The sequence below is a fragment of the Mixophyes fleayi genome, chromosome 4 (genome assembly GCF_038048845.1).
Source record: "Mixophyes fleayi isolate aMixFle1 chromosome 4, aMixFle1.hap1, whole genome shotgun sequence".
Classification (NCBI taxonomy): domain Eukaryota; kingdom Metazoa; phylum Chordata; class Amphibia; order Anura; family Limnodynastidae; genus Mixophyes; species Mixophyes fleayi.
Genome location: NC_134405.1, coordinates 165,967,918 through 165,991,375, shown reverse-complemented (window position 1 = coordinate 165,991,375; position 23,458 = coordinate 165,967,918).

Here is a 23,458-nt window from a genome sequence, read left to right as displayed (position 1 = left end):
TGTGGAACGAGTTAGCAATAGACAGCGATGTATGTAGAGCAAAGAAATATTATAACAAATTTCACAGGCGCTCTATGCAAAAGATGCAGCTACTATTCCTCAAAACATTAAACACCCTATTAATGTAACAAAGATACTATATACAAACATGAGATAAATATCCTAGCGCTTCTTATGTATAGGAGATCAGTGAATATAAACCAAAGAAAGATAAAGCAAAATAGGCTAACCAACCGTAGTACTTAAAACCAAGCCTGAGATTCAGTATTGCTTCATTCAAATAAATCGGGGCTGCAATAGTGTACCACCTAACACATCCAAAGGGATTATGCACAGACCGCAAGCTAGAACCATGAGATGGTATAAAGTGTAAAAAGCCCAATGACTTCAAATATGAATAAAATAAAAAAAAAATCATAAAAAATATGCACATATATAATAAAAAGTTTAGGATTGACCAGTTCACTGAACATGGACTCCTTTCAATAAAGTTTTGTTCCAGTAGAAGTACCCTTTTCCGCTACATCCTCCGTTACTATTTGGATTTCGTATGCAATGTACTGTTTCAAATTCCCATATACTTCAGTGGCGCACGCAGGGGGCGTTTCTGGGTCTCCAGAAACCCTTCCCCTACGCTAAAGAAGTGCCCCTGTACTATCCAGCAGCCGCGGCGCTGTCCAAGAAGCGTATACAGCACCACCGTGGACACTTCTTTGACAGCACCGCGGCTGCTGGATAGTACAGAGCTGCCGAAACGGGGGGGGGAACCCCCACTTAAAAATCCTGCGTGCGCCCCTGTACTTGGTAGAACTCCAAATTCACTCTCTATTTTTCAGATGTATCGTACATTCTCAAATTCATCCACGTAGACGGTAATATGTAGAAATAAAGAAAAATGGAGAACCATAGCGTGATACTGCATATGCCAAGAGACAAATTGAAGTAGTATATAAACTCACATTAAATCTCTTAAAATAGCATATAAGAACATAAAACACACTCTGTGTGAGTAATACTCATACCAGATTGAAATAGGTAAAAAGCATCCAAACAAACGGCTGAACAAACCCGGATTGTCACAGTCTTAGTCGGTTCCTTCCCTTTAGAAAGTCTTGACAAAGACTTTCTAAAGTTGAAACGCGTTGGAGCAGATGAACCTGTGGAGTAATTTCTCGGGATAGATCCATTTGCATTTTATCAAAATGCAAATGTACAACTATGCACTGATGGAGAGTCCAGGGCCATAAAGAGGGCATCGTGGCCACTCAGGGCGAAAGCCCATGTGGGTGTCATAGCCGCCTGCTGTTTGCCCATGCTGCATACCCCAAGTGTATTTGAAAATGGTGCTGACACAGGATATTAGATGGGCATGTTATTAATTCACTGTTGGTGCGGCTAGAGGCAAAGTAACATGCTGTTTTATTAAATGGGAATGTTATGATTTGGTGGTAAAATAGATCTACATATTAAATGGGAATACTATTAATTTAAGATTGGAGCCAGTTGGAAGGATGGAAGGAGGCTTATATTTTAAACATACACATAATTAATTTAATGTCAGGTTGGTTATGGTGGAGTGCTAATAATTTAATGTCAGAGCTGTATGGGGAAATATAGGCATATTTATTAAACAGGAATGCTAGCAATTAAATTCTGGGTCTGATTGGGTGGAAGAAAGCCAGTTTATTAAATAAAATACTACTGATTAACTGTCCAGCTGGTTGAGGGAAAGGGAATCCTAGATTGTTCATTCACTGCTCAGCTTTCGAGGAGGTGAATAAAAACTAGGGATGTGCACCGGCGACTTTTGAGGTCTCGTGTTTTGTGTTTTGGATCCGGATTTTCGTTATTTTTGGGGTTCGGATTTGTCTCGCAAAACACTTGACGAAAGGTCTCGGTTCGGATTTAAGGTTTTGGATTCGGATTTTTTTTGAAAAAAACATAAAAAGTTTAAAAATCAAGTTTTTGGGCTTATTTTCACTCCTAGGCTATTATTAACCTCAATAACATTCAATAACAAGCATTTCCACTAATTTACAGTGTATTCTGAACACCTCACAATATAGTTATTAGTCCAAAACGTTGCAACAAGGTATCTTTCTGGACTGCGTAGAGGAGTGGGTCACCACAATATATATTAAAAACCCTGAACTTTTATGATTCGCACCAATAAATGTACCTGGACTGCGTAGAGGAGTGGGTCACCACAATATATATTAAAAACCCTGAACTTTTATGAATCGCACCAATAAATGTACCTGGACTGCGTAGAGGAGTGGGTCACCACAATATATATTAAAAACCCTGAACTTTTATGATTCGCACCAATAAATGTACCTGGACTGCCTAGAGGAGTGGGTCACCACAATATATATTAAAAACCCTGAACTTTTATGAATCGCACCAATAAATGTACCTGGACTGCGTAGAGGAGTGGGTCACCACAATATATATAATAAGAAAACCATCAACTTGTTTGATTCGCACCAATAAATGTACCTGGACTGCGTAGAGGAGTGGGTCACCACAATATATTAAAAACCCTGAACTTTTATGAATCGCACCAATAAATGTACCTGGACTGCGTAGAGGAGTGGGTCACCACAATATATTAAAAACCCTGAACTTTTATGAATTGCACCAATAAATGTACCTGGACTGCGTAGAGGAGTGGGTCACCACAATATATTAAAAACCCTGAACTTTTATGAATCGCACCAATAAATGTACCTGGACTGCGTAGAGGAGTGGGTCACCACAATATATATAATAAGAAAACCATCAACTTGTTTGATTTGCACCAATAAATGTACCTGGACTGCGTAGAGGAGTGGGTCACCACAATATATTAAAAACCCTGAACTTTTATGAATCGCACCAATAAATGTACCTGGACTGCGTAGAGGAGTGGGTCACCACAATATATTAAAAACCCTGAACTTTTATGAATCGCACCAATAAATGTACCTGGACTGCGTAGAGGAGTGGGTCACCACAATATATTAAAAACCCTGAACTTTTATGAATCGCACCAATAAATGTACCTGGACTGCGTAGAGGAGTGGGTCACCACAATATATTAAAAACCCTGAACTTTTATGAATCGCACCAATAAATGTACCTGGACTGCGTAGAGGAGTGGGTCACCACAATATATATAATAAGAAAACCATCAACTTGTTTGATTCGCACCAATAAATGTACCTGGACTGCGTAGAGGAGTGGGTCACCACAATATATTAAAAACCCTGAACTTTTATGAATCGCACCAATAAATGTACCTGGACTGCGTAGAGGAGTGGGTCACCACAATATATTAAAAACCCTGAACTTTTATGAATCGCACCAATAAATGTACCTGGACTGCGTAGAGGAGTGGGTCACCACAATATATTAAAAACCCTGAACTTTTATGAATCGCACCAATAAATGTACCTTTACTGCGTAGAGGAGTGGGTCACCACAATATATATAATAAGAAAACCATCAACTTGTTTGATTCGCACCAATAAATGTACCTGGACTGCGTAGAGGAGTGGGTCACCACAATATATTAAAAACCCTGAACTTTTATGAATCGCACCAATAAATGTACCTGGACTGCGTAGAGGAGTGGGTCACCACAATATATTAAAAACCCTGAACTTTTATGAATCGCACCAATAAATGTACCTGGACTGCGTAGAGGAGTGGGTCACCACAATATATTAAAAACCCTGAACTTTTATGAATCGCACCAATAAATGTACCTGGACTGCGTAGAGGAGTGGGTCACCACAATATATTAAAAACCCTGAACTTTTATGAATCGCACTAATAAATGTACCTGGACTGCCTAGAGGAGTGGGCACTGGGCACCACAATAAAATATATAAAAAACCTTCAACAGGTCTGCATTACACTACACATACGGCTGCTCCTCCATCCTCTCCATCATATACATGTTGGAGTTTTAGCGTGTGACAACCTCTTGTTTTTGATAATGTCAGTGCATTTTGAATATTTTTCAATTTGCCCCACACCACTGAATGTACTTTATCTATGATACGCATCTATCTATCTTGACTGCGTAGTGTGGTGGGCCCGGTACACAATTTGGTACCGAGGCCACAATATAATTAAAAAACCCTCCACGTGTCAGAATTCCACCAAACAAGTATCTGGACTGCGTAGTGGGGTGGCCCCGGTACCCAATTTGATACCGGGGCCACAATAAAATAAATACACCCTCCACGTGTCAGAATTCCACCAAACAAGTATCTGGACTGCGTAGTGGGGTGGCCCCGGTACCCAATTTGATACCGGGGCCACAATAAAATAAATACACCCTCCACGTGTCAGAATTCCACCAAACAAGTATCTGGACTGCGTAGTGGGGTGGCCCCGGTACCCAATTTGATACCGGGGCCACAATACCTCCTCCAAACATGGTACAGACAATTCGTCATTGAGATCCCATCAAGTATGTTAAAGACAGACAGGGTCGAAGTGTTATTGGTTGACTTTGTAAATCAAAAAACTGTCCCTGTTGCACATAGTCGTGCAATGAAGACTGACTTTTTCATTTAAAGGCACCATCTTTCAAGTGTAGTGTTTGTAAGTCTAAGTCATATTATACTTTTGGTAAAATTGGTTTATTTTGTTCCTCTTTATGGTAACTACTAATAGAATTAAAGTATTAAATAGAATTAAAGTATGAAATAGAATTAAAGTATTAAATAGAATTAAAGTATGAAATAGAATTAAAGTATTAAATAGAATTAAAGTATTAAATAGAGTGGTATAGAGTTGTAGTGTGGTATAGATAGAGTGGTCCCCACAATATAATAATAAAACCCTCAACTGGTCTGAATTCCACCAAACAAGTATCTGGACTGCGTAGTGTGGTGGCCCCGGTACACAATTTGGTACCGAGGCCACAATATAATTAAAAAATTGGGCATCAACTGTCACCGTTGTTTAATATCTGATACACCTAAATATGGACTGCACAGTGGAGTGGCCCCGGTAGTAAATTTGGTGCCGGGGCCACAAAACCTCCTCCAACTTCCAAGTGTAGTGTTTATAAAGACAGACAGCGTCGAAGTGTTATTAGTTGACTTTCTTAACCCTAAAATTGTCCCTGTTGCAAATATTCGTGCAATGGACAGTTACTTTTTTATTGAAAGACTCAAGCTTTCAAGTGTAGTGTTTATAAAATATAAACAACAATACAGTAGTTTTAGAGCACGTCAATACCTCTTGTTTTAAATTATGACACGGCATTTTACTTTTGGTTTAATTTCTTGAATTTTTTTAAATTTGGTTTTACTTTTTGAACATGGCAAACGACTGTTGATTGGTCATATAATGCCAAAAAAAAAGTTCCAAGATGGAATTGTCCTTGGGCCCTCACACCCACCCTTATGTTGTTGAAATAGGACATGCACACTTTAACAAACCAATCATTTCAGCGACAGGGCCTACCAAACAACTTTGGCTGAAATGATTGGTTTGTTTGGGCCCCCACACCAAAAAAGCTATTCATCTCTCCCTGTACAGACTAAACAGGCTCTACTGAGGCAAGATGTCGTCCTCATCCTCAACCTCTGATTCCTCTCCCCCTACAGTGTGTACTTCCTCCTCATCACACATTATCAATTCGTCCCCGCTGGACTCCACAACCACAGGTCCCTCTGTAGTATCTGGAGGGCAGTGCTGTACTTCATTGAGGAATTGATTATTCATTTTTATAAACATCATTTTTTCAACGTTGTGAGGAAGCAACCTCCTTCGCCGCTCACTGACCAGGTTCCCCGCTGCACTAAAAACTCTTTCCGAGTACACACTGGAGGGGGGACAACTCAGGTAAAATAGAGCCAGTTTGTACAGGGGCTTCCAAACTGCCTTTTTTTCCTGCCAGTAACAATATGGACTATCTGACATGTCTACTTGGATGGTGTCAGCAAAGTAATCATCCACAATTTTTTCTATTGTGACAGCATCCAATGCAGCGAGAGTAGACATGTCTGCAATGGTTGGCAGGTCCTTCAGTCCGGACCAGATGTTATCAGCATCCCCGCCAGTGCCTCTTTTGGGAAAACTGAGCTTTTTCCTCGCAGCCATAGATGTGGAAGAAAATGAGGGTGGAGCTGTTGGCATGTCACGGTCCTCTTCAGAGGACAATCTCCTGACCAGCAGGTCTTTGCACCGCTGTAGACTTGTGTCCGCCGGAAACAGAGACACAACATACGCTTTAAACCGAGGATCGAGCACGGTGGCCAGAATGTATTCCTCTGACTTTAAAAGAGTGACCACCCTCGGATCCTGGCAAAGCGTACGAAGGGCTACATCCACAAGAGCTACATGCTTGGTGTAATCGCAATGGCTTTCCAGCTCCTCCCTCACTTTCTCCAGCTGCTTCTGCAACAGTCTGATCAGGGGAATGACCTGACTCAAGCTGGCAGTGTCGGAACTGACTTCTCGTGTGGCAAGTTCAAATGGCTGCAGAACCTTGCACAACACGGAAATCAGTCTCCACTGCGCTTGACTGAGGCGCATCCCCACTCCTTTGCCTATGTCGTAGGTGGCTGTGTAGGCCTGAATGGCCTTTTGCTGCTCCTCCATCCTCTGCAGCATATAGAGGGTGGAGTTCCAGCGCGTCACAACCTCTTGTTTGAGGTGATGGCAGGGCAGGTTCATGCTTTTTTGATGTGCCTCTAGTCTGCGGTAGGCACTGGCTGAATGCCGAAAGTGTCCAGCAATTTTGCGCGCCACCGCAAGCATCTCCTGCACACCCCTGTCACTCTTGAGGTAATGCTGCACCACCAAATTAATGGTGTGGGCAAAACATGGGACGTGCTGGAAATTGCCCATATTTAATGCCCGCACAATGTTACTGGCATTGTCTGACACCACAAATCCCCATGAGAGTCTAAGTGGGGTAAGCCACTGGGAGATAATTTCCCTCATTTTCTCTAATATGTTGTCAGCGTTGTGCCTCTTATTAAAACCTGTAATACACAATGTTGCCTGCCTTTGCACGAGCCGCCATTTTGTAGTTGCTGCTACTGATGCAGCTGTTGCTGTTGCTGCGGAAGGGGATGCATCTACCCAGTGGGCTGTCACAGTCATATAGTCCTTCGTTTGCCCAGAACCACTTGTCCACATGTCCGTGGTTAAGTGGACAGTGGGTACAACCGCATTTTTAAGAGCACTGAGGACACTTGATCGTACTTCTCTGTACATTTTTGGTATCGCCTGCCTAGTGAAGTGGAATCTCGACGGGATTTGGTACCGGGGACACAATACCTCCATCAACCCTCTAAATCCCACTCCACTGATGGCGGACACCGGGCGCACGTCTAACACCAACATTGCAGTTACAGCCGCAGTTATACGCTTTGCAATAGGGTGACTACAATCGTATTTTGTGGTCATGGCAAACGACTGTTGGACGGTCAATTGTTTTGTGAAAGACTTAGCGGTCTTACGACTTCCCCTCTGGGAAGATGACCGACTAACAGCAGCAACAGCAGCAGTGGCAGTAGTAGGCGTACCGCTGCAGGATTCCTCGGATGAATCCCGTATTGAGGAGGACTCAGTCTGGCTGCTGACTTGGGCTGCAGGACTGAATCTGATGGAGATTGTGGAGGAAGTTGACGAGGAGGGTGTTGCTGGTGTGTATCCAACTGGACCACGGGATTTAGGTGTCCCTGTACCGATGAGGGTCCTAGCCCCAGTTCCTGAACTAACCACTGAACTATGAAGGTTATTCAGGTGACGTATAAGGGAGGATGTTCCTAGGTGGGCAAGATCCTTACCCCTGCTTATTTGAGCTTTACATAAGCTACATATGGCCATACATTGGTTGTCTGGATTTGGATAAAAATAACTCCAGACCGAAGAGGTGCATTTTTTGGTCTTCTGACCAGGCATGACGATGGGCTTTTTCATCCCATGGACATCAGCTGTTTCCCCCCTGGTGCCTCATTTACAATAACCACATCACCATCCTCATCATCAAGTTCCTCCACAGCGCCAGCTACATCATCAATAGCCTCCTCCCGAGCCACCTCTTCCCGTACAGTGATGGGAAGGTCAGGCTTGACAACCACCAACATCCTTGGACTCGCCTTGTGGATTTGTGATAATTTCTCTTTAGAAGGCAGAGTTGTTTGCTGTTTTGTTGCTGACAGCATAACTCTCTTCAATTTTTTGTAGGGGGGGGAGGAGGAGGAGGGCTAAGATCCGTGGGTGAAGCTGAACCACTAGTCATGAACACGGGCCAGGGCCTAAGCCGTTCCTTGCCACTCCGTGTCGTAAATGGCATATTGGCAACTTTACGTTTCTCCTCAGATGATTTTAAGTTTCTCTTTTTGCTACTTTTTCTTAACTTGGGCTTTTTGGATTTTACATGCCCGGTACTACGAGATTGGGCATCGGGCTTGGAAGACGACGTTGATGGCATTTCATCGTCTATGTCATGACTAGTGGCAGCAGCTTCAGCATTAGGAGGAAGTGGGTCTTGATCTTTCCCTACTTTATCCTCCAAATTTTTGTTCTCCATTATATGTAGCACAAGATACTGCAGAATGTGTGAACTTGGTAATATTGCAGTACCAATGGACTTATACTGCTGTATTGGTTTTGCAAATTTGGTTATAATTATTATATTTTTATTTTTTTTTAAATGTTTTATTTTTTTTTACTTTTTTTTTATTTTTAAAAAACTTGGGAATAATGGGGAAATAACTATGCCCTTAGAAGCACAGAGCACAGGACACAGCACCACTGGACTGAACAGGACACGGCACAGGACCCAGCAGCACTACGGAACTCAGCAGGACAGAGCACAGGACACAGCACCACTGGACTGATACTGCAGAATGTGTGAACTTTGTAATATTGCAGTACCAATGGACTTATACTGCTGGATTGGTTTTGCAAATTTGGTTATAATTATTATATTTTTTTTTTTTTTTTAATTTTTTCTTTTTTTTTTCTTTTTTTTTATTTTTTAAAAACTTGGGAATAATGGGGAAATAACTATGCCCTTAGAAGCACAGAGCACAGGACACAGCACCACTGGACTGAACAGGACACGGCACAGGACCCAGCAGCACTACGGAACTCAGCAGGACAGAGCACAGGACACAGCACCACTGGACTGATACTGCAGAATGTGTGAACTTTGTAATATTGCAGTACCAATGGACTTATACTGCTGGATTGGTTTTGCAAATTTGGTTATAATTATTATATATTTTTTTTTTTTTTAAATTTTTTATTTTTTTTTACTTTTTTTTTATTTTTTAAAAACTTGGGAATAATGGGGAAATAACTATGCCCTTAGAAGCACAGAGCAGAATGTGTAAACTTTGTAATATTGCAGTACCACTGGACTTTTACTGCTGAATGTGTGAACTTGGTAATATTGCAGTACCAATGGGCTTATACTGCAGGATTGGTTGTGCAAATTTTGTGGTAATTAAAAAAAATTAAAGTAGTTTTTGGTATTTTTTCAAAAAACTTTTTTTTATTTTTTTAAACACAGGGGAATATTGGGGAAATAACTATGCCCTTAGAAGCACAGAGCACAGGACACAGCACCACTGGACTGAACAGGACACAGCACAGGACCCAGCAGCACCACTGACCTCAGAAGGACAGAGCACAGCACACAGCACCACTGGACTGATACTGCAGAACACAGCACAGCACAGCACAGCACAGCACAGAACTAAACAGCACAGCACAAAACTAAACAGCACAGCACGAGATCTACCAGGACAGAGGACCACCTAACACACCCTCCCTCTACCCTGATCAATGCCCGAGTGAAGATGGCGGCGACTAGCGGGGAATTTATAGGATCCGAGTATCGCGAGATCCGACAACGGGATTATGAGTCAGAGCCTCAGTTTCAGATTTGAATTTGGCGCCAATACCCGGATCTGTCTCGGATCCGACTCGGATCCGCAACGTTCGGGTGGGCTCGGATTTCATAAATCCGAGTGCGCTCATCCCTAATAAAAACCATCTCTTTTCAAACCAAAGTCTAACAGTCCAGGATCCGGCCAAGCAGCAATGGATCTTAAGTCACCAGCAGCAGCACCAGGTAGTTAAAACTACAGGAACCGGTATTAGAATGCAGCACAGTGTTGGAGAATGGTCTTGCGTTTGTAGAGGCTAGGTATATCTCCACCGCAGGCTGGCATGCCACCACTGAGACATAGTATCTAGTTCCACTAAGAAGTGGAACTGGCAGATTGTATCGCCAGAATTACAGAGCGGCCTGTCCTATCCCTAAATTCAATTCACATGAAATTGCGCTGCAATTTCAAGCACCTCTTCTACCTACTAATATGTACATTTGTTTCCTCTTAAAATGATTTATGTTGTTTAAAAATTGTGAGAGTAGGAAAGAGCTTTTACAAATGTATCTTATTTTGGGAACTGTTAACTGTGATTGTAGATAATGGTGGATGTGGACATCACCATGGAATATGGCAGATATGCTATAGATTAACATTTTCACATTGTCATGCCACTGCTCACAATACAGTTTTTGACTTATTACCTCTCATTGGAGCTTTTCATTTGCTATAAAGTATGAGTACCATAAGTGGCTCATTGACCACATTACTTTGAATAGAAATTAGGTTTACCAGTGATATCTCGAGGCATTTAGCTCAGTAAAAACTGTATCACTGGAATGAAAAGCTTGCTGGATTAGTTACTTAATTATATTGGCCACAAGTTTCTGTAACTAAGAATATTTCCTGATTATGAGTTATAGCCGAATAAAATGGCAAGTGAATATTTCAGCTTCATTTGGAAACCACTGCAGCAAGGCAGCGAGCATTACGATCTGCCAGAGAGCTGATTTTATACACAGTGCCTCATTATCCCAGTTAGGGTGCATGCTGCTGAGCTGTCAGCGATTGGTCATATTTTCTGGTATCATGATACATTTTGTAATATATTCAGAACAAATAACATAAACATTACATTTTACATTTTCGATCACAAATAAACAGGCCTCAAACTAATGACTTGGAAAACGAATCTCTCCTCTGTTCCAGTAAACCTTCATTTTCCTCCCTGAGCTTCTTCCACTGGCAGGAGCTGATGTTTTTCATGGCAATCCAGGCAATAAAATATGTCCTCTTGGAACAGAGGCAAGCCATTCTTTGGAAGTATACCATATAAGTATAAATCACTGAAAAGGTCTGTAATAAATACATGAAGAATGAACAGTACCCATGACAGCATGCCAGTTTCTCAGCAGGGGTTCCTTACAGGCATACATCTTTTTTTTTTAATGTTTGTAGTGTTCAGTGAATTCAAATAATAATAAGCTACTGACTACACAAACTTCAGATCTGCCAAATCATCTGGGACCTGATGTAGAGTTGGATGCTTTTTAAATTGAAAAAAAAAGGCTGCATGTACATATGAATATAGAGTTGCATCGTACATTACATGCGACTCGGTATTAGGGATGAGCGCGCTCGGATTTCTGAAATCCGAGCCCACCCGAACGTTGCGGATCCGAGTCGGATCCGAGACAGATCCGGGTATTGGCGCCAAATTCAAAAGTGAAACTGAGGCTCTGACTCATAATCCCGTTGTCGGATCTCGCGATAACTCGGATCCTATAAATTCCCCGCTAGTCGCCGCCATCTTCACTCGGGCATTGATCAGGGTAGAGGGAGGGTGTGTTAGGTGGTCCTCTGTGCTGTTTAGTTCTGTGCTGTTTAGTTCTGTGCTGTTTAGTGCTGTGCTGTTTAGTGCTGTGCTGTGCTGTGCTGTGCTGTGTTCTGCAGTATCAGTCCAGTGGTGCTGTGTGCTGTGCTCTGTCCTTCTGAGGTCAGTGGTGCTGCTGGGTCCTGTGCTGTGTCCTGTTCAGTCCAGTGGTGCTGTGTCCTGTGCTCTGTGCTTCTAAGGGCATAGTTATTTCCCCAATATTCCCCTGTGTTTAAAAAAATAAAAAAAAGTTTTTTTTATAAAATACCAAAAACTACTTTAATATTTTTTAATTACCACAAAATTTTCACAACCAATCCTGCAGTATAAGCCCATTGGTACTGCAATATTACCAAGTTCACACATTCAGCAGTAAAAGTCCAGTGGTACTGCAATATTACAAAGTTTACACATTCTGCAGTATCAGTCCAGTGGTGCTGTGTCCTGTGCTCTGTCCTGCTGAGTTCCGTAGTGCTGCTGGGTCCTGTGCCGTGTCCTGTTCAGTCCAGTGGTGCTGTGTCCTGTGCTCTGTGCTTCTAAGGGCATAGTTATTTCCCCATTATTCCCAAGTTTGTAAAAAATAAAAAAAAAGTAAAAAAAAATAAAAAAATTAAAAAAAAAAAAAAATATATAATAATTATAACCAAATTTGCAAAACCAATCCAGCATTATAAGTCCATTGGTACTGCAATATTACCAAGTTCACACATTCAGCAGTAAAAGTCCAGTGGTACTGCAATATTACAAAGTTTACACATTCTGCAGTATCAGTCCAGTGGTGCTGTGTCCTGTGCTCTGTCCTGCTGAGTTCCGTAGTGCTGCTGGGTCCTGTGCCGTGTCCTGTTCAGTCCAGTGGTGCTGTGTCCTGTGCTCTGTGCTTCTAAGGGCATAGTTATTTCCCCATTATTCCCAAGTTTGTAAAAAATAAAAAAAAAGTAAAAAAAAATAAAAAATTAAAAAAAAAAAAAATATATATAATAATTATAACCAAATTTGCAAAACCAATCCAGCATTATAAGTCCATTGGTACTGCAATATTACCAAGTTCACACATTCAGCAGTAAAAGTCCAGTGGTACTGCAATATTACAAAGTTTACACATTCTGCAGTATCAGTCCAGTGGTGCTGTGTCCTGTGCTCTGTCCTGCTGAGTTCCGTAGTGCTGCTGGGTCCTGTGCCGTGTCCTGTTCAGTCCAGTGGTGCTGTGTCCTGTGCTCTGTGCTTCTAAGGGCATAGTTATTTCCCCATTATTCCCAAGTTTGTAAAAAATAAAAAAAAAGTAAAAAAAAATAAAAAATTTAAAAAAAAAAAAATATATATAATAATTATAACCAAATTTGCAAAACCAATCCAGCATTATAAGTCCATTGGTACTGCAATATTACCAAGTTCACACATTCTGCAGTATCTTGTGCTACATATAATGGAGACCAAAAATTTGGAGGATAAAGTAGGGAAAGATCAAGACCCACTTCCTCCTAATGCTGAAGCTGCTGCCACTAGTCATGACATAGACGATGAAATGCCATCAACGTCGTCTTCCAAGCCCGATGCCCAATCTCGTAGTACCGGGCATGTAAAATCCAAAAAGCCCAAGTTAAGAAAAAGTAGCAAAAAGAGAAACTTAAAATCATCTGAGGAGAAACGTAAAGTTGCCAATATGCCATTTACGACACGGAGTGGCAAGGAACGGCTTAGGCCCTGGCCCGTGTTCATGACTAGTGGTTCAGCTTCACCCACGGATCTTAGCCCTCCTCCTCCTCCCCCCCCCCTGCAAAAAATTGAAGAGAGTTATGCTGTCAGCAACAAAACAGCAAACAACTCTGCCTTCTAAAGAGAAATTATCACAAATCCCCAAGGCGAGTCCAAGCGTGTTGGTGGTTGTCAAGCCTGACCTTCCCATCACTGTACGGGAAGAGGTGGCTCGGGAGGAGGCTATTGATGATGTAGCTGGCGCTGTGGAGGAACTTGATGATGAGGATGGTGATGTGGTTATTGTAAATGAGGCACCAGGGGGGGAAACAGCTGATGTCCATGGGATGAAAAAGCCCATCGTCATGCCTGGTCAGAAGACCAAAAAATGCACCTCTTCGGTCTGGAGTTATTTTTATCCAAATCCAGACAACCAATGTATGGCAATATGTAGCTTATGTAAAGCTCAAATAAGCAGGGGTAAGGATCTTGCCCACCTAGGAACATCCTCCCTTATACGTCACCTGAATAACCTTCATAGTTCAGTGGTTAGTTCAGGAACTGGGGCTAGGACCCTCATCGGTACAGGGACACCTAAATCCCGTGGTCCAGTTGGATACACACCAGCAACACCCTCCTCGTCAACTTCCTCCACAATCTCCATCAGATTCAGTCCTGCAGCCCAAGTCACCAGCCAGACTGAGTCCTCCTCAATACGGGATTCATCCGAGGAATCCTGCAGCGGTACGCCTACTACTGCCACTGCTGCTGTTGCTGCTGTTAGTCGGTCATCTTCCCAGAGGGGAAGTCGTAAGACCGCTAAGTCTTTCACCAAACAATTGACCGTCCAACAGTCGTTTGCCATGACCACCAAATACGATAGTAGTCACCCTATTGCAAAGCGTATAACTGCGGCTGTAACTGCAATGTTGGTGTTAGACGTGCGCCCGGTGTCCGCCATCAGTGGAGTGGGATTTAGAGGGTTGATGGAGGTATTGTGTCCCCGGTACCAAATCCCCTCGAGATTCCACTTCACTAGGCAGGCGATACCAAAAATGTACAGAGAAGTACGATCAAGTGTCCTCAGTGCTCTTAAAAATGCGGTTGTACCCACTGTCCACTTAACCACGGACATGTGGACAAGTGGTTCTGGGCAAACGAAGGACTATATGACTGTGACAGCCCACTGGGTAGATGCATCCCCTTCCGCAGCAACAGCAACAGCTGCATCAGTAGCAGCATCTACAAAATGGCTGCTCATGCAAAGGCAGGCAACATTGTGCATTACAGGCTTTAATAAGAGGCACAACGCTGCCAACATATTAGAGAAAATGAGGGAAATTATCTCCCAGTGGCTTACCCCACTTAGACTCTCATGGGGATTTGTGGTGTCAGACAATGCCAGTAACATTGTGCGGGCATTAAATATGGGCAATTTCCAGCACGTCCCATGTTTTGCCCACACCATTAATTTGGTGGTGCAGCATTACCTCAAGAGTGACAGGGGTGTGCAGGAGATGCTTGCGGTGGCCCGCAAAATTGCTGGACACTTTCGGCATTCAGCCAGTGCCTACCGCAGACTAGAGGCACATCAGAAAAGCTTGAACCTGCCCTGCCATCACCTCAAACAAGAGGTTGTGACGCGCTGGAACTCCACCCTCTATATGCTGCAGAGGATGGAGGAGCAGCAAAAGGCCATTCAGGCCTACACAGCCACCTACGACATAGGCAAAGGAGTGGGGATGCGCCTGAGTCAAGCGCAGTGGAGACTGATTTCCGTGTTGTGCAAGGTTCTGCAGCCATTTGAACTTGCCACACGAGAAGTCAGTTCCGACACTGCCAGCTTGAGTCAGGTCATTCCCCTGATCAGGCTGTTGCAGAAGCAGCTGGAGAAAGTGAGGGAGGAGCTGGTAAGCCATTGCGATTACAGCAAGCATGTAGCTCTTGTGGATGTAGCCCTTCGTACGCTTTGCCAGGATCCGAGGGTGGTCACTCTTTTAAAGTCAGAGGAATACATTCTGGCCACCGTGCTCGATCCTCGGTTTAAAGCGTATGTTGTGTCTCTGTTTCCGGCGGACACAAATCTACAGCGGTGCAAAGACCTGCTGGTCAGGAGATTGTCCTCTGAAGAGGACCGTGACATGCCAACAGCTCCACCCTCATTTTCTTCCACATCTATGGCTGCGAGGAAAAAGCTCAGTTTTCCCAAAAGAGGCACTGGCGGGGATGCTGATAACATCTGGTCCGGACTGAAGGACCTGCCAACCATTGCAGACATGTCTACTCTCGCTGCATTGGATGCTGTCACAATAGAAAAAATTGTGGATGATTACTTTGCTGACACCATCCAAGTAGACATGTCAGACAGTCCATATTGTTACTGGCAGGAAAAAAAGGCAGTTTGGAAGCCCCTGTACAAACTGGCTCTATTTTACCTGAGTTGTCCCCCCTCCAGTGTGTACTCGGAAAGAGTTTTTAGTGCAGCGGGGAACCTGGTCAGTGAGCGGCGAAGGAGGTTGCTTCCTCACAACGTTGAAAAAATGATGTTTATAAAAATGAATAATCAATTCCTCAATGAAGTACAGCACTGCCCTCCAGATACTACAGAGGGACCTGTGGTTGTGGAGTCCAGCGGGGACGAATTGATAATGTGTGATGAGGAGGAAGTAGACACTGTAGGGGGAGAGGAATCAGAGGTTGAGGATGAGGACGACATCTTGCCTCAGTAGAGCCTGTTTAGTCTGTACAGGGAGAGATGAATAGCTTTTTTGGTGTGGGGGCCCAAACAAACCAATCATTTCAGTCAAAGTTGTTTGGTAGGCCCTGTCGCTGAAATGATTGGTTTGTTAAAGTGTGCATGTCCTATTTCAACAGCAGACCTCTCAACTGCAGCTCATCCCTCCTCTGCGGGGATAATGTCTCCTGTGCTCTGACACGTCACTCTGTGTACTCTCAGCCTCAGGATCTGACACTACAGCTACCATGCCTCTTGTAGCAGCCCTCACTCCAGGGCCTCTTCCATGTGCAGTGTCCCCCTCTCTCTTGGGTTCACTATAGTGGCATGGAGTTCTCCCCCTCATCCAGGGCACACATTCCTTGCCCTGGCTCAGTCACCACGCTCAGACTTCCAGGCAATGCTGGGGGAGCCTGGGAGCTTCCACCCCAGGTCCCCAGCTACAACTCTCCTCTCCTGTGTCTTCTCTCTCTTTCTGACACTTGAAAGATCGTGCCTTTAAATGAAAAAGTCAGTCTTGATTGCACGACTATGTGCAAGTGCAACAGGGACATTTTTTTGGGTTTACAAAGTCAAACAGTAACACTACGACCCTGTCTGTCTGGGGTCTGTCAATGACGAATTGTCTGGAGCATGTTTTGAGGAGGTATTGTGGCCCCGGTATCAAATTGGGTACCGGGGCCACCCCACTATGCAGTCCAGATACTTGTTTGGTGGAATTCCGACACGTGGAGGGTTTTTTAATTATATTGTGGCCTCGGTACCAAATTGTGTACCGGGGCCACCACACTACGCAGTCAAGATACTTGTTTGGTGGAATTCAGACCAGTTGAGGGTTTTATTATTATATTGTGTGGACCACTCTATCTATACCACACTACAACTCTATACCACTCTATTTCCTACTTTAATTCTATTTAATTCTATTTCCTACTTTAATTCTATTACTAATTAATTACCATAAAGAGGAACCAAAAAAACCAATTTTACCAAAAGTATAATATGACTTAGACTTACAAACACTACACTTGAAAGATCGTGCCTTTAAATGAAAAAGTCAGTCTTGATTGCACGACTATGTGCAAGTGCAACAGGGACATTTTTTTGGGTTTACAAAGTCAAACAATAACACTACGACCCTGTCTGTCTGGGGTCTGTCAATGACGAATTGTCTGGAGCATGTTTTGAGGAGGTATTGTGGCCCCGGTATCAAATTGGGTACCGGGGCCACCCCACTATGCAGTCCAGATACTTGTTTGGTGGAATTCCGACACGTGGAGGGTTTTTTAATTATATTGTGGCCTCGGTACCAAATTGTGTACCGGGGCCACCACACTACGCAGTCAAGATACTTGTTTGGTGGAATTCAGACCAGTTGAGGGTTTTATTATTATATTGTGTGGACCACTCTATCTATACCACACTACAACTCTATACCACTCTATTTCCTACTTTAATTCTATTTAATTCTATTTCCTACTTTAATTCTATTACTAATTAATTAACATAAAGAGGAACCAAAAAAACCAATTTTACCAAAAGTATAATATGACTTAGACTTACAAACACTACACTTGAAAGATCGTGCCTTTAAATGAAAAAGTAAGTCTTCATTGCACGACTATGTGCAACAGGGACAGTTTTTTTCTTTACAAAGTCAACTAATAACACTTGGACCCTGTCTGTCTTTAACATACTTAATGGGATCTCAATGACGAATTGTCTGTAGCATGTTTGGAGGAGGTATTGTGGCCCCGGTATCAAGTTGGGTACCGGGGCCACCCCACTACGCAGTCCAGATACTTGTTTGGTGGAATTCTGACACGTGGAGGGTGTATTTATTTTATTGTGGCCCCGGTATCAAGTTGGGTACCGGGGCCACCCCACTACGCAGTCCAGATACTTGTTTGGTGGAATTCTGACACGTGGAGGGTGTATTTATTTTATTGTGGCCCCGGTATCAAGTTGGGTACCGGGGCCACCCCACTACGCAGTCCAGATACTTGTTTGGTGGAATTCTGACACGTGGAGGGTGTATTTATTTTATTGTGGCCCCGGTATCAAGTTGGGTACCGGGGCCACCCCACTACGCAGTCCAGATACTTGTTTGGTGGAATTCTGACACGTGGAGGGTGTATTTATTTTATTGTGGCCCCGGTACCAAATTGTGTACCGGGGCCACCACACTACGCAGTCAAGATAGATAGATGCGTATCATAGATAAAGTACATTCAGTGGTGTGGGGCAAATTGAAAAATATTCAAAATGCACTGACATTATCAAAAACAAGAGGTTGTCACATGCTAAAACTCCAACATGTATATGATGGAGAGGATGGAGGAGCAGCCGTATGTGTAGTGTAATGCAGACCTGTTGAAGGTTTTTTATATATTTTATTGTGGTGCCCAGTGCCCACTCCTCTACGCAGTCCAGGTACATTTATTGGTGCGATTCATAAAAGTTCAGGGTTTTTAATATATTGTGGTGACCCACTCCTCTACGCAGTCCAGGTACATTTATTGGTGCGAATCAAACCAGTTGATGGTTTTCTTATTATATATATTGTGGTGACCCACTCCTCTACGCAGTCCAGGTACATTTATTGGTGCGATTCATAAAAGTTCAGGGTTTTTAATATATTGTGGTGACCCACTCCTCTACGCAGTCCAGGTACATTTATTGGTGCGAATCAAACAAGTTGATGGTTTTCTTATTATATATATTGTGGTGACCCACTCCTCTACGCAGTCCAGGTACATTTATTGGTGCGATTCATAAAAGTTCAGGGTTTTTAAGATATTGTGGTGACCCACTCCTCTACGCAGTCCAGGTACATTTATTGGTGCGAATCAAACAAGTTGATGGTTTTCTTATTATATATATTGTGGTGACCCACTCCTCTACGCAGTCCAGGTACATTTATTGGTGCGATTCATAAAAGTTCAGGGTTTTTAATATATTGTGGTGACCCACTCCTCTACGCAGTCCAGGTACATTTATTGGTGCGAATCAAACCAGTTGATGGTTTTCTTATTATATATATTGTGGTGACCCACTCCTCTACGCAGTCCAGGTACATTTATTGGTGCGATTCATAAAAGTTCAGGGTTTTTAATATATTGTGGTGACCCACTCCTCTACGCAGTCCAGGTACAATTATTGGTGCGAATCATAAAAGTTCAGGGTTTTTAATATATATTGTGGTGACCCACTCCTCTACGCAGTCCAGAAAGATACCTTGTTGCAACGTTTTGGACTAATAACTATATTGTGAGGTGTTCAGAATACACTGTAAATTAGTGGAAATGCTTGTTATTGAATGTTATTGAGGTTAATAATAGCCTAGGAGTGAAAATAAGCCCAAAAACTTGATTTTTAAACTTTTTATGTTTTTTTCAAAAAAAATCCGAATCCAATACCTTAAATCCGAACCGAGACCTTTCGTCAAGTGTTTTGCGAGACAAATCCGAACCTCAAAAATAACGAAAATCCGGATCCAAAACACAAAACACGAGACCTCAAAAGTCGCCGGTGCACATCCCTACTCGGTATACCACGTTAAATGAGTCTACTGCATGAAGAAATGTATCATAATGTGGTAGAGATGCCAGTCATCATAATCAATTTGATGTACGATAACTGGTGTCTAAAGGTTGAAAAAAAAAGTACTTTTTTCCCCAAAACATGCCCTTCGCCAAAAGTGCTAGCAACACTAGCGCTCATATCCTAGGCTGCTAGCAGCAATTTCAGGGGGATGAACAGTGTGGGGTCCACCGAAGAAGCTGCTTTGACTGGCTGGTCTGGTGACACTACAACGGGAAAGCCCGCAAGTCCCTCTGTCATACTGTCAACCAATCCTAACCTGGTCAGTATGGTGGTAAATTCCCTCTTTTTAAAAAAAAATACAGGATTCTCCTAGGAAAAATCTCCCCCTGCTGCAATGGGGTAGGATAATAATGTTGTTACTTAAAAGGTTCCATCAAGCCCTGGCATGCGTAAACTGTTTGAGTATGCTGGCGCTTGTAGAACTACAAGTGCTAGCATACCCATGACTGCCAAAGCATGCCAGCACTTGTAGAACTACATGTTCCAGCATGCCCTGGCGCCTGTAGTGTACTTATACAGGAAAATAAACACTTGAACACAGCGGAAAAAGTCTTTTATGAAAAATACTCCCAGACACCCTTGTTCTCCACTCTATTGCTCAACTAAATCCAGCGGGATCCTCTTCTTTTTTTCCAGTTTGGGAATCCAATAGTCCAGTATTGTCAATGCTTACTGCTCCTTCAGGTGCTCCATTGCAATATACTGTGGGAACTGGTGTGTGGGTGTGAATGTGTGTAGGATTATTATACTGTGGGGGACTGGTGTGTGTGTAAAGGGTTCATATACTGTGAGGATTGTTGTGTGTGTGTGGTGTTAATATAATGTGGGGGCTGGATGTGTGTGTGTGACATTAATATACTGTGGGGACTAGTGTATGTGTGTGTGTGTGTGTGTGTGTGTGACATTAATATACTGTGGGATCTGATTGTGTGTGTGACACTAATATACTGTGGGTGACTGGTGTGGGTGTAAAGGGTTAATATACTGTGAGGATTGTTGTGTGTGTGGTGTTAATATAATGTGGGGACTGATTTGTGTGTGACATAAATATACTGTGGGGTCTAATGTAGGTGTGTGTGTGCAACATTAATATACTATGGGGACTGGTGTGTGTGTATGTGGCATTACTACACTGCGGAGACTGGTGTGGGCCGTTTTTCTCCCTGGGCACGCTGGGCAGTTGCCTGGGGGCCCCACGAGCATAGGGGCCCCATAGGCAGGGCCCAATAGAAAAAAAATCTAATCACTACAGCGCCCTGCACCCTCCCCCTGAGTGTCGGGCTCCCTTCTGAGAGGAGACAGTATCTGCTAGACAAGATAGACACAAGATGGACAGCAGTTGGGTAGTTGGGGGTGCAACTTGGAGAGACTTCTCAGGAAGACCCTACAACTGATGAAATAGGAGCAGTTGAGTGACACATCTATGCTTGCATAGTATGTATATACAACACACTTACATCCACATTATATTTTCCATTCATAATATAATGCATTTTGTCCAGTCAAAGTTTGTTTAGTCATTATTAACGTTTATACCATGTAAACATTTTATATGCATGTAAATGTTCACGTATAGATGATCTGGAGTGAACTGAATAATTACACTTTATCTTTAATGCACAAGTGATGAAAATGTATGTATAAACTCCTGTAAAAATATCTGAACTGATGAGTTCTGATGTCATTGATTATAATGAGTGAGTTCTGAAGCTAGCACTTAAGTGTGTGTGTGTGTGTGTGTGTGTGTGTGTGTGTGTGTGTGTGTGTGTGTGTGTGTGTGTGTGTGTGTTTTCGCCTGGGAACCCCCAATTTTTTTACAGCACTTTACAAGACAATAAATGCTTAACCTCAAGTGTATTAACAAAACAGTTTAAAATGGGAATAATTAATTCCTTGACTTTTAAAGATTACTTTGTAAGAAGCTGATGTTGTATTTTTTCTGCTAGGCCACAAAAAGAGATGAATTCACATAGAGAAGGCACTAACCTGCATTGTAAACCGGGTCTCGACATGGAGCTGTGCACTTCAATATTCTTCCTTGTCAGCTGGCAGTCCGTGCTGTCTATAACAGGATCCTCCAGTACTCAGACCTCCATATGGTGCTCCTATAGACATGGAAAGCCTCCAAGAGAAAAAGAATTGACTGGAGCACAAAGCAAAGGTTCTCCTCCCACAAAAAGTATTGCACGGTAGCTCAAAAGCTGGGAGCAAAATAAATAGTAAAACAGAGGGGCTGGCATTGACTTTACTAAACTTGAAATTTGCACTTGAGGTATAATTTTGAGTGAGTGATATTAAAGAACCACCAACACACAATATATAACTTTCAAACTGAACAAAACAAATTTCCATGCCGGAGCAGGAACAGTCTAAATGTAAATAAGTGTACTTTATGATCCTGAAACTAGAGGGATTTTTGGGCCTGCATAGATGTGCAAAGGGATTTGAAGTCTGGAATAACATTAGAAAGGTGAAGCCGCAAGTCTGGGTCAGCATTTAGTTTGTTACAGTATTTCATTTTCAAATAAGCGTTTGCTGAAAAAGCTTTCTCACATAAATAGATTGTTTTAAATGGTACCATACTATACACTACAAATTCTAGGGTGTTAACGGGGTGTGGAATAGGCGGATGCACTTAGCCAATGTACAGTAAGGGCGTACCCGTGCAGCAACGTCCAAGGTTGTGGTGCACCCAGAATTAACCTGGTTTTCTAAAGAATCTCTTGCTCCATCTACAGGGCTGGTCTCTAAATACTAGTGGTGATGGCTGAGTATGCAATCAGGAGCAACTGTAAAAAGTATGCTATGTATAGTACACATTTAAAACAGCCTAATAATTGTTTTTCATGAAAAAAATAAAATAAAATAAAAACTTTTTTTAATTTAGAAGTTTTCTCATTAAACTCTATATTATTTGCAGGTAACATTATTTGAATAGCTTTTTTTCTGTGCATTCTTTAATTAATTTATATTGTACATTGGTATTGTACATATCTGGCAGTGTCCTGTCCAGTAGAGCAGAGTAAACCTACACCCGTAGTCATAACCACACGTATCTTCACGTATCTTCACATCATCATCATCACCATTTATTTATATAGGGCCGCTAATTCCGCAGCGCTGTACAGAGAACTCACTCACATTAGTCCCTGCCCCATTGGGGCTTACAGTCTAAATTCCCTAACACACACACACAGACTAGGGTCAATTTGTTAGCAGCCAATTAACCTACCAGTATGTTTTCTGGACTCCTTGGTGACTTTGGGCATATGTATACTGGACTTAAGGGCGTTCTAAAGCAAACATACGCTGTGCTCAGTATGTGTGCTTTAGTGACTGAGGCCCAATAGCATTATTAAAAAGAAGAGGATATTCATTTTTTAGGGGTAGATTCAATTCTCCATGTTGTTGTTTAGAACAATGTGGGGCGTGCACAATTGCCGTTATGGTAATTTCAATTGCTGAGTTTTGGTCAAGGCTCCCCGAGCAAAAATCTGTGTTAAAAATACTGAAACAACGGCAATAATGTGCACCCCGCGTTGTTCTAAAGAACAATGCAGGGAATTGAATATACCCCTTAATTTGTACCCCAAAGTTCAGCAATGGCTGAGATTTGAAAGTTTTAAGATTAAAATCAGCTGCAACTTCAAATAATGTTTCATGCTCCCTCATGGTCAATTGTGACGCTGAGGAGAT